Source organism: Thunnus thynnus, chromosome 21 (genome assembly GCF_963924715.1).
Source record: "Thunnus thynnus chromosome 21, fThuThy2.1, whole genome shotgun sequence".
Lineage (NCBI taxonomy): Eukaryota > Metazoa > Chordata > Actinopteri > Scombriformes > Scombridae > Thunnus > Thunnus thynnus.
Window position 1 is genome coordinate 11,907,610 of NC_089537.1, and position 14,429 is coordinate 11,922,038.

Here is a 14,429-nt window from a genome sequence, read left to right on the forward strand (position 1 = left end):
CATTCTCGCTTCCCAAGGTCTGAGCACATGAAGGGGCTACGTGTCCTCTGCTTCACTTCAGCTGTTATTGTCTTGTTTCTGCCAAGGTCCCAAAGCTCTTCTGTAGGATCTAACTCCATCTAGTGGCCCTGCGCACTCTCTTCAGCATGAACGCCACCCCAAACCAAACTCAACCTATAGCTGTACTCACACATACACACACACACACACACACTCCTCCAGCTCCTACTGTAGGTCCTCAGAACAATGAAAAAAATATATTTAACTTTACAGGATATGTCCACTTTTAAACTCTAGAGTTCTTTGCATCTCTATATTAGCTTTACTGTATATATTGTGTTATTCCTCTCTTTCTTTCGAGTGTGGTAGTGCTTCTGCAAGACCAGTCAGCTCTTGGCTGCCAGAGGCTGGGGGTAATAAAACAATTTTTCGGAGCCAACACTCGGAGCCTAGTAATAAAAGAAGCCATCTCAAGGGACATGTAATCTTTGTACATCCTCTAAAGCTCATTATTACCATAATACCACAATAAAGTTGTCTCTGTCATATTAATGTTACCCACTTTTTAGAAGTGTCCGGTTCATTTTCATTTAGCAGATTACGATATGTAAAGAAACAATAAGGGAGGCCAAGGCTTTGCGACTGTAATCACGCAATTTACCACCACTCTCAGGTCTTATATGACAGGCCAATTTCCACACTTATTAAGCCTCTGACACACTTGAAATAATCGTATTAGCGTTTTTTTTGTGTGAAATTAGCCCAATTTCTGGGAGACATTCCTGAATCGATGTAATAGACTCTTATACATAACTTGTGATGTCTCTATTGCTGCTCCGCACCAGGCAGGGGGTGGAAAGGCCCGTCCTTAGTCGGAGCTATCAGTCAAACCCTACTCTCTGCTTGGCCTGTTTAAAGTTCCTTTTTAAATTTCTAAATCAAGGATATGGTGCTAAATGATTTCATTTTCTCTGGAAAGAAAGACACGGATGATTTTAACACTTCGAGCGACTCCCTGTCGAGAGGGGTCAGAGGCACGTCTGAGACCTCTCCTCCAGCCAAGACCGAAAACAACTTCCCCACTTGTTTTTCACGTGCTATGTTTAACACGGATGACATTTTGCCTTAGTGCCACTGGTAAACATTGCCAAAGTAGCAAGCACAAAGTTGCGGTGTCATAATTCACCACCGCAAAATGAGGCCTCTTACTGGGAGTAGTGGAAAGAAGAAACACAAGGCACTCTGCTCGTTGCCCCCCTCCAGTGAGGAATGCACACACTGCAAACTGGTTTCTAGTCGGGGTACACCACATCCTGGTACTTTTATCTTTAACCCCTGACCCCTGGCACATCTGGAAACATAGTTGGAGTCAAACATGAGGAAGTTTTCTTTTCTCTTCGCTCGAAGCAGTTATGGAAGAGAAGCTTTTAAGTTTTTCTGCAACGCAGTATAGACGTAAGCTTTCTCAAAAGCAGGGATGTTTAATGGCTGCACTGGCTATGAACTCTGGGATATTGACCATTTGAGCAATGCAGTGAGTGAGCATGGGACACAGAGATGGTGAGAAAACTCTATTGTTCCTCTTGGCTGGGTGGCTTCGAGACTTGGAAGCAGATAAACATCTCAGCTGGAGCTAGACGTCTTTGATGTTGGTGGATGATGATCTGGACACCAAGTTGGAGCCAATGCAAACATGCCTAAGCAGGATATTTTGAAGTAACATGTAGAGACACCTTCTTTTCCCTTCGGATCAACTGTTTTCAATCAGCTCTTTATTAGTTCTTTTATTGCAGGGGCTGAACACTGTTTTCGCTAAAGGGATATAAAGGTGGAACATTCTGATCTTTCTCACCGAGTGTTTATGTCTTATGGTGTCTTAGAGACAGACGTTGTTTGTGCATCTTCTAAAATTACAGAAATGCCATTTTACATACAGTAGATACTGGCATTCTTGTGGAAAATCATATCCTTGTAGTGTCTGAACTGATTGGGTCTCTTTGTCAGCATGAGTCAGCCTGAGGGTGTCTCAGAGATACGACAAATAATGTCTCTGCTAACCCTCTTTGAATCAAAACAGCAATCAAGTGGAATACAATTAGCAGAATATATGCAGGTATTTATCATCTCTTCCAAAGAGGGTGTGTTAGTCTGTATTATCTACTGAGGAGGTGGACGTTTCTGAATAGAGCAAAATGACTTGCCTATCGATTTCTCTTTGGGGACTTGTCGATGCAGGGTTATGATTTGATGATCTAAGTCATTCGGCAGAGATCGGTATCCTCCTCAGGTTTTATGACCATTGTTAGTTGAATGTGTCTTGGGGTGGTTTTTAGGGCCTGGCCATTTAGTAGCGCTGACATTTAGTGGAGCAACGGTTTTTATGCCACTGCCTTCTGCTCCGTGTCCAGTCGTTTTCTCCACAGCTGCTTTTTTCCTACACGACTGTTTCACAGATAACACCAGATCTCATAATGATAGGGTCTGACAAAATGGGGAAAAAAAGAGGGACATAATCAAATGTGCTGATAGAAATATTGTCTTGACATGCGTCTATAGGGAATTTTTTTCATCGGACTGATGTCTGTCTCAGAGGAAATCTGTGGATGTTAAGAGTTCCCTGAAGAATTATTTTATACTGATCTTTCACTTTACTCAAGGGAATGCTGTCAGAGATATCTTGTAAATCCTCCATCTTAATCTGCCCTTACAAGCATGAACAGCTACACATGGTTGCGAAATGTACCCAGTTTTATTTATTTATTTATCCGCATACTTCTTTTCTTTTTTTTTTTCCCCCCCCTTCTCTTCCACAACTTTGAACGTGGCACCGAAAACCCAGTGCAACATTTGAATTATTAATCTGTCTGTTTCACAAAAATAATAAACTTTGAAAGCAAAAACAGCCTCTCTTGTAAAATAAATAAATGTATTTAATGAGATATGAAATGCTTATAAATGTCTGCTCACTCCACGGTTAATTGCAGCTTGTCACCCTAAAGCATTCAGTGATATATTGCGCATATACAGCAAAGAGTTTTTTGGGTTTTTTTCAGTGTGTGACTTTTATATCACATCTATGCTATGCACACTGTTTTCAAATGTATACAGCGTCTCCATTGCCTGTTCGGTAATTTAAAAATACACAATCATATCAATCATTAGAAGTTTAATAGGTAGGCTTACATCATTTAGCGTGACAGACACAAAATCATGCCCAGGGTTATAATTTTGCAGAAAATCAAAGCGAGCGATGTAAGCAAGCAAACGCATAAATGCTTTTCTTCCTTGAGAAAAGTGAGCAAGTTCCAAGGCAATCGCCACCGCCTTTTACATCAAAATTCACCAATAAAGTCAGTGTGCTGTAAAAACAGGCCATATTTTTACATCTGTGGCCCTTGCTGAGCGAGGCTGCACAGGGAAGACCATTTCACACATCTTACGACCCCGCGGTTTCCTGGCTTTCAGTCTCAGAGTCCATGTTCTCCACATTTTCCTGTATGCTCTGCCTCGTTAATTCTTACTGAGACCCGATAGTGCGAAAAGACATTTTGCTCTGTTGTTCTTGATTGTTATCTGTCCAACTTTGTTACTCAATTTACTCTTACAGCGGAGGAAAAAAAAAAAAAAATGTTACATGGACCAAGTTGCCTTTACCAATTGATGTCTGAACTTATATTCATGGTGAGAGTGAAAGAAGTGAGTATTAATATGACAAGTATCTTGAAGTTGATTTGGAAAGCAATTGTAAAGCATTTGATCGCTCATGCATGTGTTGGCTGTCAAGCATTTACTATGAAAGAAAGTGACGAATGCCGATTTTTTTTGACTTCTTTGTCATTCAGCAGATAAGAGGAAAATCCCAGAAAGAGAGAAGAGAGAGAAAATGAGATTGAATGCGGCAGAAATTAAAAAAGATAAGAGAAGCGTCTACTTCATAGCAACACTTACGTTTACACTAGAGATGTGTGTGTCCTATCAGTGGGAACACATCAGCAGTCATCAGAGGCCGGTTCACCAGGCCAGACAAGAAATCCAGTACAGAGTCTGGGAGGCAACAGATTAGAGGAGGTCACATCATGCTAATGAGAGTCATTACTATCACATGATAGCCAAATAAACTAATTGCCGGCTTATTTACGAGACAGATTGTCCTAAATCAAAAGGTTAATTACATCTGAGACAGAGTCCTTCACTGGAAATTGACCTTTAGAATTTTTGTTTTCTTGCTCTTTTCTTTTTCCGTCCTCTTTCCTCTTTTCTGTATGAGAGACAAAAGGCCATATCCAGATAGGGTTGCCTGCATGTTTCTTGATAAGCTTCAGGCGCAGACCCTTGCCTATTACTTTTTGTGTTTTCCCAGGAAGTGCTTGGCTGCATAATTAGCAAACATCATCAGACAAGACTTGGTGCCACCAAGGACTTTATTTTTCCCGAAGTTTCTGCGCCCTGAAGCTTTCCCCCAGCCACCAAAGAATGTTTGTTCTTCTTGAAATTAGATGGGTTTAATTGCTGTGGAACAACAGCAAAGTGCCCACCCCCCACCAGACACACACACACACAAACACACACACTCGCGCATGTATTGTTCACACTCTCATACATAAAAAGTCTAAGATCAGGCTGGCTAATTATGCTAATAGCCAATTGTTCAACCATGGTGATATGTTTACTGAGGGAGTTGATGTGTTCCTTTTGCTTCGTCATAAGCAGCCTGTCTATGGGTCCTCTGTGAGATCGCTGCACCTGAAGGCAAGAGGACTGTGCCCTCATCCATCCTGCCTAACCCATTACCCTTGGACAGGGAAGAAGATAAATATTGTTGCAGATGCTTAACTCTCTGCAAATGAGATTTTTCAAGCCAGATTTATCAAGCCTTGGCGGGGTGTTTAAGGCTCCAAAACTTGGCCCTCGGCATGATAAAATGGCAGCACATGTTTCTGAATCACCCACTACAGTGTTGTTGCCAAAGGGTTATGATGATATAGTCAACCGCTTTTTTCCTGTTGTGCATCATAGCCTTTGAGGTTCTCATATTCTGTTTTCTTAAAGCCTAAGAACTCAAACATTTTTGGATAGAGCAGAATATCAGTCTTGTATTGTAAAAGTGTTGCTTTCCTCTACTTTCATTGCACAATATTTCTTGTTTACAACATGCGCTGAGTTACTATTTTTGTATCATCTACTGAACAGAAGTTGCTCTATCTTCTTATCTTCTGTCAAACATATCCATTCCAGGTTACAATATTATTTTTAAGAATTTCAACATGATCATGTGTATGTGCACACTATTCTGTAGGAAAGAGTGGCGAAATTAAGTTCTCTACCTTGGCGCTGTTGGACACATCTGTTGTAATGGTGTGAATTACACAGCGCGCGCTGTTAAAATTTTAAGTATAGAAATCTAGATACACAGGCAGACGAGGCATTCTCCCCTGTGTTTAAGCTCTAAATCATCTCCCATCAGCTATACAGAAATCCAGATTTTTTTAAAGGATACACAGTATGCGGCCTCTGCTCACACCCAAACGTGCCGAGAAGGCATTGATGGGAAAAATTCATAGGGCCCGTAGTAAAAGTTGTGTATCCGAACCTGTTGCTGTCGAGCCTTGGTCTTAACGACCCTTGGTGGAGCATCCCATGGTGAAGTGCCATATTTATGTTGGCAATATATGCGAAAGACTTGAGATCATAAAACTCGGCGGCCACACAAAGCTCTAAAGGACCACTGTTTTATAAGACCGGCTTTATTTATGCAACTGCAGGCTGAAGCTAAGTTGTCAGCTTTTTCTTACGTTCAAAACAATATTTCCTTTCTTGCATAGCTTTGTAGCTATAATGACGGGATAAGATTTATGACTTGAAAATATTTCTTTACTGTTGCTATCGTCATTGAGTAACGCTCAGGGTTTGTTTTACCTTTTTTTTTTTTTTTTTTTTTTTTGAATATCTATAGTGTATTGTTTACTTTTTGGACCACTGGTAGGAATCCAGCCATACAACACTACACAGCAAGTGTGTGCAATGTGGCATATCTCCTGCAGACCATCATCACCTAGATGACACAATAAGCTGAAAAACATGCCCAAAACATCTGCTTGTTCTCCTTTTAAAAATTTCTTTTTGTACTTGTGTCACAACAAAAATGTATCTTGGTCAGTGTAGAACTGAAGGTCAACCTCAGTGTAAGAAATGGAAAAAATGATGACTACTGCAACACTGAATAATGATCTCAACGTTCAGGTTCCATCGGTTTGCCTCTTGGGTGACTTGTGGCACTTACAGGTGTTGAAAATGACAAAGTTCACGACCAACTAAACCATATATCATATTCACTTTTTTTTTTTAGGAAAAGAGGGGCTTGGCAGTTTAAACAAGTTACAGTATATTTCTATTTGTGTTCAAGCATGCATGCCTGTGTATGGGATGTCACTGATTTGTTGACATTACAAAATGCAGCTGAAGAAATATTATAAAACTGAAGCACCTACATGAATTTATCATTTTTTTCCCAACAGGGGTCTCCTCCAAAAAGAATTTGCCACATGACACTTCATGATAACATGACTGACTGAGTGGGAGGGAGGGAGTTACCACAGTGGAAAAGTAAGACCAGAGACCAGGAATACTGTAACTCTAACCTAGAAAACACTCCATACCCACCCCTCCCTTCCCCATCCACCCCATCATCTCCACCTCCAGGGGGAGCTCTAACCAGCAGCAGCAGCAGCAGCAGCTGCAGCAGCGGGAGGTGCTCGTAAAATAAACACAAAATTCAGGCTAAAGACTTTACCTGCCCTTTGAGCCAGTAGAGGAAATGCAGCCAGGAAGGCTGTTCTTTTACCTCTTTTCCCATCTTCACTGTGGGTAGGAGAAACAATAACATTATTATAATGTCAGAAGCTAAAATGGAATCACAAAATAAACTTTTACGCACTAGAGATGCCCAGGACAGACACTCAATTAAAGGATGACGCAGTGACTCCATAAAGGTGACCTTTGACACTGCATTTCCACTCCAAATCAACACTCTCCTCACACACTCTGCTCAAGCCAACAGGGAGCCTGGAGTTTCTGAAAATGAACGATCTGTCAGGAGGCTGTTTATATCCCCTCTCCCGCTCCTTTATTTAACACTCTCACATTAAAAAGGGAAGAGCTTTTTAATTAGCTATGGACTCTCCTATTTTAATCAACTCACAAGCGGAGTCCAGCTGTGACAGCCTTGACAGGCGAAGACTGGTGACGTTCCGACTGCTGACTTTCCTCATAAAAAAAAAAGAAGAAGAAGAAGAAGAAGCGAGAGGAGACCAATGAATTTGCAATCTCGAGCGGAAAGCACAGTTTAGCGAGATAGATGGGTTTTGAATTAAAGTGTAACAGCCTGTCTCTTTTCAGCTATAAGACTGTTTGTAGTCATTTTTAATTGAGGGGATTTTTTTGTATTTAGTTTTTAAATATACACAACTTGTCATACTGTTTTGAACTGATCTGTGCAGGAATCTGAAGCTTCACTACTGTCAAATCATCAGGTTGATTCAAGAAGACACTGTAATAAGTCCACTATTATTTGCAAATAATCCAATAACTATAAATATATTCTTGCTTTCTCTCTGTCACACATAATATCATATTTATACTGCATTAAAACCTTTGAAAATATTTGATTATATTGGACTATTATGCAAGGATGTAGCATACTTCCTACGCCTTTGTTCATCAACATCATTTAATTTATCCTTCACTTCGGCCACTGGCTTCCACTGAACTGTCTTTTATCCCTAGAGTGGCTTTAAGCTCTTAAATAATACACAACAACAAAATGAAAGTATAACAGAGGTTCTTGTTTCAGCCATTTGATGTAGCTGCCAGGCAACCAGTGGGATACTTTGAATTTAATTTAATCTATTCAAGTTGCAGCTTTTATTTACATGACAAGACAGAACAGATTGCATCGGCCTCGGAAAAAAGATAAATGAAAGAAGAGAAAAAACAAACTTGGACAAATTAAAGCAGATATTTGCCAAACCAATGTAATGCAATTAAAACGAAGAGAGCTGTCTGGTACGTAACGTCAGTCCACTCTCTGCAGCCACCAGTGACTTTTTGATCTCTTATTACACATAGGAGAGCAGCCTACTGTTAGACTATGATGTGCAATCTGCTCGCCTCTCATATTGTCATGCAAATACATTAGTTTAGGAGATGGGTCCCTCCACAGTACTCTCAGTGGACAACACTCATTAAACTAATTACACATTGAACCTAAACTGAGTGAAGCGTAATGAGGTATGTGATATTCACGAGGAACTTATGCCACTGGGAGCATGCCAATGGAAATTTGTGACGCCACCTTTCCACACCTGCCTGAAACTTACATGTTCAGTGAAAACATAATATACATTTTCAAAACTATTTGCATAATTGGTAATTTGTGTAATTGAGGCTACCTGTCCTACTGGAGGAGAATCGGGCTGAATCACTCTGAATCTAAAAGCTCATATCAGCTGAGAATGAGTTGGGGATCAAACAACCCCTTTTGCTTTTAATGATCCCGTGGCTTTTCCCCAAGTACACCTCTCACACGAAGCTTTATATTTCAACCAAACCCCTGCTAATCTCTTGAATTGTCTCAAAACTGTCGGTATATTGTCTGTTCTATCCACTAATTCTCATATTGTCGGGTACGGTGAAATGAAATGAACACTGCAACTTCTACAAGTAGTCTTAAAGTTTTGGTAAATGATGAAAAAATATCATTTAGTTTTACATTATTGGTGACTGAATTAGAGTATAATCGCTGTGTATAGGCCAGGAGAACAGTCCAAGCAGCCTACAGTCTAGCACTATTTTTGTCCTAGTCAGGAGGTCAAAATAAACACCAGAGCTGCCACTGATATACCTAAATACAGCCCTCCCATAGCACACACACACATACAAACAAAAGCTCAATGTCAGTCATAAGCATGTGTACAATCAGCTGGATTTCCACAGTGTGCAACTTTCCCAAAATATCTCTTTCACCTTGATGTTCCCATAGAAACAACCCAGTAAGGGCACATTTCCATGATAACACAGAAGACACTGAACCACAGAGGAACGGCAGCTGGCATCTCTTGAACTCTGAACTGGTTTTTTTCCAAATTTTAAAGTCGTGGCATGGCAGAGGATGGCAAGGGCAAAAATGTCACAGCTCCTTGAAAAAGAGAAGCCACTCAAAAAAAGTTGACGGCGCTAAACCAGTCACCTGGATGAAAAGTTCCAGCAGCTTTTTCAAAGACAGCAACAGCAGTTCTGTGTACAGTGGGCATAAATCCAGGATGAATCTCATATGGTTTTGGGGGCCAATAAAAAGCAAAAGTAGAGAAGAAATGACAAATCTATTCTCTTGAGTAGAATTTACATCTTTAAACTTAAAGACTGCCGCATGGTGTACTGATGACTGATTTATGTTTTAAAGCACACACAGTGCTTTTACTGTACAATTCGTTGGCTTTTAGATGTAACATGATTTCTGAAACCAGCTTTCCTTTATCAGGTTAAAGAATTAGTGTGTGTGTGTGTCTGTGTGTGCGCAAGCAGGGGAAATAAAATGGAGAGCATTTAATTCCTTGTGCACTCCATGCAACCTTCTAAGGAGCATGAAGAATTAATTAATTGCTACTTTTATACATTGCTAATAAATTTGCACTGCTATGTTTATTACGTCTCACACTGAGGGGAGGGTATCACATGTTTCATATCAAATGTTTTATTTCACTACAAACTCTCTAATTCTCTGGCTTCAGTTTCCAAGCCACCCTGCCTGCTTTTGTTCCCCTTCTATTTTTTTTCCCCCCCTCCTCACTTCACTAAATTTATCCAGACTGGCTGTGATGGTGTGTGCTGGAAGTTTTCCATGCATCATAATTGTTTCGCTAATTTACTATGCTAATTGAGTAATTAATTCGGGAACAGGAGATTAGAAGGGGGCAAAAATACAGAAATAAATAAACAAGTAAAGCGTTGATTGTTACCGCCGGGGCTACCGTTTTGTTCTGACATTAGGGATGCAAACTGACTCAAATACTCCAGCATGTTTGCTTCCTTTGCCCAAGGCTAGCTAGTTGATGTGCTTGGTGTGCAGGCACAGACTTAGCATCCCTAACTTCTCACCATGGGAGCAAACATTCAGACGGTAATTGCATGTTACAGCACATCAATTGAACTCCGCTGGTGTGGTCATACTTAATAGTTATCACTGAATGCGCTTCCAGTGATTTAGATGCTATTTTATTGCTGAGCATCTTAAACTGAACACATAAAGGAGGGGGTCATGTGTATGTCACCACATGTCACCATAAGTTCCACGTTTGAGAAATTTCATGAAGCAGAAAAGTTAAAAAAAGGAGTTAAATGAGAAGAAAACTCAGCAAATGTAAAGAGCATGTGAAAGGGGATGACAAAAAAAAGAAAAAAGAAAAAAGGGAGTAATAATAAATATAAAAAAGGTCAGAGAGAGTCTGAACTACTGGTGGGAAAAACCTCAATATGACAGAGGCCTTTAGAAAAGTTTTATGGTGTCCTGGTGGTTCAGATTGCATTTTTCTCAAAACACTGGGTTTACATTTGGCTTATAAAAAGGACCTTGCATTTCTCTCATCATTCCCATCTTCCTACTGATAACCATCCAATAAAAGCAAAATGTTCAATCATAGTAAACATTAAACAAGGGACTGCAGCTGCTTTAACTTTGTCTTGGGAAAAATCTCTAACTATATTAATGTTGAACTGGAATAGGTTTGGTTTCTTCGGTTCATTAAATTGTCCTTTTAAAAATGGATCTTTGTGTGTAGTTGAGACCGAAAACCACAAGATGGCACCCATCCAATTTAAATCCAATGTCTGCCTTCTTGCATGTTTGCTGCTCTCATGTCCTAACTTTGGATGAAGAGCTTTCCTATAAGTTTTGTATTGATTTCTCATATTGATGTATATCAAATAAGCCAAAATAACCTAAATGTTTACTTGCAATAAATGATTATGGCTGTCATAATCTGGGCAAAAACCCAGTAGGCTTGTGATTGTTGTACTATATTACAATGTTGAAGAAAATACTTTAATGATTACACCAAAATTACCCCTGAAGAGCAGCTGTTTTAAACATGCCAAAGACCATTATTTACTCATTTCCAAAGAAAATAAGAGATACACAAGATAGAGAAGGAGAGAGAAGGAGGGTGCTGCATACTTAACTGAGAAGAGTCCGTGAGAAGAAAGAGTTCAGTGAAGTCACACCAGTAAACACTGAAGTTCAGAGGCCGCCTCACTCAGCTGTTCATTCATGTGTCCACAATGGGGCAGAGTTGAGACATGGCAAGGACCTCATACAAGAGACAAGTGGAGATGAGTGGGACTGGTTCATTTTACTTCAGCATTATATATTGCTGCTCTCAACTTTGAAAAACAAATCATTTAATACAACAAAATCAAGTTTAAAAAATGCATTTTGTCAAGCTATGTACGCTGTGTGATGTGGATATTGCTCATGCAAACAGAGAAGACAAGCAAGTTTAATCTCTCCTCACGTAAGCAGAAAACAAAGTAGTGTCCTGTGTTAAACTGGGCACACTGTGGGAAGTGTGGAAAATTACAAATCTTATCAGTGGAAGCACAACAGAGTGCTAGCTGTGACTGGAAGTGATCTAGTAGCCTGTACTGCCCACTCATAAAACAGCAGATAACCTGCATTTTCTAGGAACAGTGTTTTTGTGTTGATGAGCTGTGGTATACTTCCTCTGCAGTGACATCAGCACGGCCCGGTACGGTTACACACAGTTAACGACCTGCCTGCCTTTGTTTCTGTGAGTCAGTGGGCGCCAGATGAGTGGCCTGATGGATGTAAAGCTTCGGAAATATGGTACAGTACAGCCCTTTCATGTGCCTGACTTTAAAGGCCTTTAGATGACGTCAGAGTCCTCTTTATTATTGTGTGCACGGTCTGAGCAGATGGCCTCCCTGGTGTTACATTATGGAATATATCAAGGTAAAGGTAGAGTGTTACAACAGTGTTTGACAGTTTTTGACACCGTCTTTTAAATATTTAGCCAAGCCATGAAAAAGTAACCCCAAACATAACACAATCGTGTATGGTACCTAGACAGATTCAGCGTACTGAAATAGTCCAGTAGTCAACACACAGGTGATGGCACAATAGGTGGACAATATAAAATCCATGTTTGAGAAATAATGGTAAATCAAAGCAACAATGTTGACGAGAAGTACAATAAAGTGATGTTGGATCATTTGCATTGCTTTTATTTATTTTTGAATGTTGTCCTTTATTGCTTAATTCCCAAATCCCTTGCTTCCTTCCTTCCTTCCTTAAGTCCTTCTTTCCTTCCTTACTTAATTCCTTCCTTCCTTAATTCCCTCTTACTTCCTTGTTTCTTTCCTTAATTCTTTCCTTCCTTACCCAATTCCTTCCTTCCTTCTTTAATTGTTTCCTCATTTCCTTCCTTCCTCATTTCTTCATGCCCCTCCTTCGCCTTCCTTTGTCATCTTCCCTTGCTCTTTATTTTTGTCCCTTCTTCCTTAGTTCTTAGATATGTTTCTTCCATAATTTATTTTTTTTAATTTTATTTCTTCAATCCATTCTTGATTCCTTGATTGTTTTTTTAAATGTCCTTACTTTGTTTTATATTTTATTCATTTCTTAAATCTGTCCTTGCTTTCTTAATTCCATAATTCCTTCTTTAACTCAGTTATTTCTACCTTCCTCAGTTCCCTCCAGCCTTTGTATTGTGTAATGGTTTTCTGACTGTATACAGTTACAGGATCAGGAACATACCAAAAAGGATGAAGTGTGCCTAAGAAGACCATACACATACATACATAAAACCCAATAAGAGATCATTAAAAAACACTCATCATACTGACTTGCATTCAGCCTTATTTACAATTCTCAGTTTGTCGTTTGGCAACCTGTTGGGAGCATGAGAAGTATATCTCCAAACCCCCATGTTTCCTTTCTACAAACTGAATTGCACAACCTGCATGGGAAACAGGCATGGGAAACTGCTTCTCTCAAACATACTGAACCTTGTAAATGATGTCCAGGGAGCCCAACTTTACCGTGGAGGGAGACAACTTCTCCTGAATCATTCACATATGTCCTAGACTAAACGCAGAGGTCATGATAACAAAATCTAAACGTCAGTTGCTGAGAGAAATATAGGAAGATGTCCCTCAAATGTCACTCGAATGCAATTATTGAGGGTCCCCTCAAAGTAATTTGCCCTGGGGAGTGTAACTTATGCTATAAATAATATGAAACAGATGTAGAGAAAGAGGAAATGACCCAGAGAGGAAGAATAACAGAATTTGATTTAAGTTCAACTACCTTGTTTGAATGCACAGTATGTGTAGAGGATCAGTTGAGTTTTGCTGTTGTGGAAAGAGTGAATGTGATCTTAAAAAACGTTTGATACTTTTTTTTGACTCTGACTTTGGTTTACAGCTGTTTATTTGATGAACTATTCAGTCTCAGTCTAATGGGTGTCCTCTCAACAAAGCAGATATGATTGAAAACAATGGGTGACTAGATTTTAAACAAGGAATTATACTGTACGATGGTGTAAAAATGGCTGAAGGCAAAATGATTTCTTGCAAACTTGACTAAAGCTCTCTGATGAGATGAAGATGTTACACAACCAGCCCCCTGGGAAGTAAAAATAATACAACAGTCCCTTTGGTCAACATGCAAGTGCAAACATAAAATGACAATTATAAATAAATAAATTTGTTAAATCACATATCATGCTCATTCTTCTGTTAATGTTTGATCAACATGCTTTAGTCGAAGGATCCACAGTGCTCAAACTCCAGACAAAAACACCACAAAAACATAATTTACAAATTTATCAGCGGCTTTACTTTCCATTGTCTACCTTGTTATAGCCTTTAATGGGTCTGAGTCATTGTAAACGGTCATTGTTAGCGCTGTTGCCCTTATTCTGATATAATTAAGCAAGCGACAGAGCCAAAAGGCTAATGAGCAGTGTCTGTTATGAGGGAGGTCAGTGACAAACTGAACCCAGATATGAAGAAAAAGCGACAAAGAGAGCGTGAAAGAGAGATAGAGGGAGAGAAAGGTGTGTATGTGCGTGTGCGATGATCTGCACAGTAGGGCAGATACACTTGGGGATTGATGGACCGTGGTGTCTCATGTCCAAATCTATATGGCCCTTTTAATCCAATGAAAAATGAGAAGTGTGCTGTAACTTTGTTAGAAGTGGGTAATGCAGCCAGGGGAAATGGAACAGGGGCCAGATTTGCAGGCCTCCTCCACATTCAGTGTAAGAGCTAACCTGATTTGCACTGCGCTAGCTCTGAGACCAATATCTGCCTGCATCACCAAAGCCCATCAGAAGTGATTAAATAAACATGATGGA

At 39.8% G+C, this 14,429-nt stretch overlaps 1 protein-coding gene across 8 annotated transcripts in view; it reads right to left on the minus strand.

Annotated features, from left to right (window-relative positions):
- Positions 1-14,429, minus strand: part of zic4 (zic family member 4) — a 112,640-nt gene that overhangs the window by 83,213 nt on the left and 14,998 nt on the right. The window contains exons 2-4 of one of the 8 annotated variants that reach the window (XR_010925074.1): positions 11,228-11,360; positions 7,199-7,258; positions 6,791-6,858 (exon numbers count right to left, since the gene is read on the minus strand). The exons of 5 other annotated variants lie outside the window; for them this stretch is intronic. The gene's annotated coding sequence lies outside the window, so the exon portion shown is untranslated. Of the gene's footprint in view, positions 1-6,790; positions 6,859-6,940; positions 7,259-11,227; positions 11,361-14,429 lie in introns of those variants that run through there. 2 more of the 8 variants (XR_010925075.1, XR_010925076.1) reach the window with 2 other exon arrangements.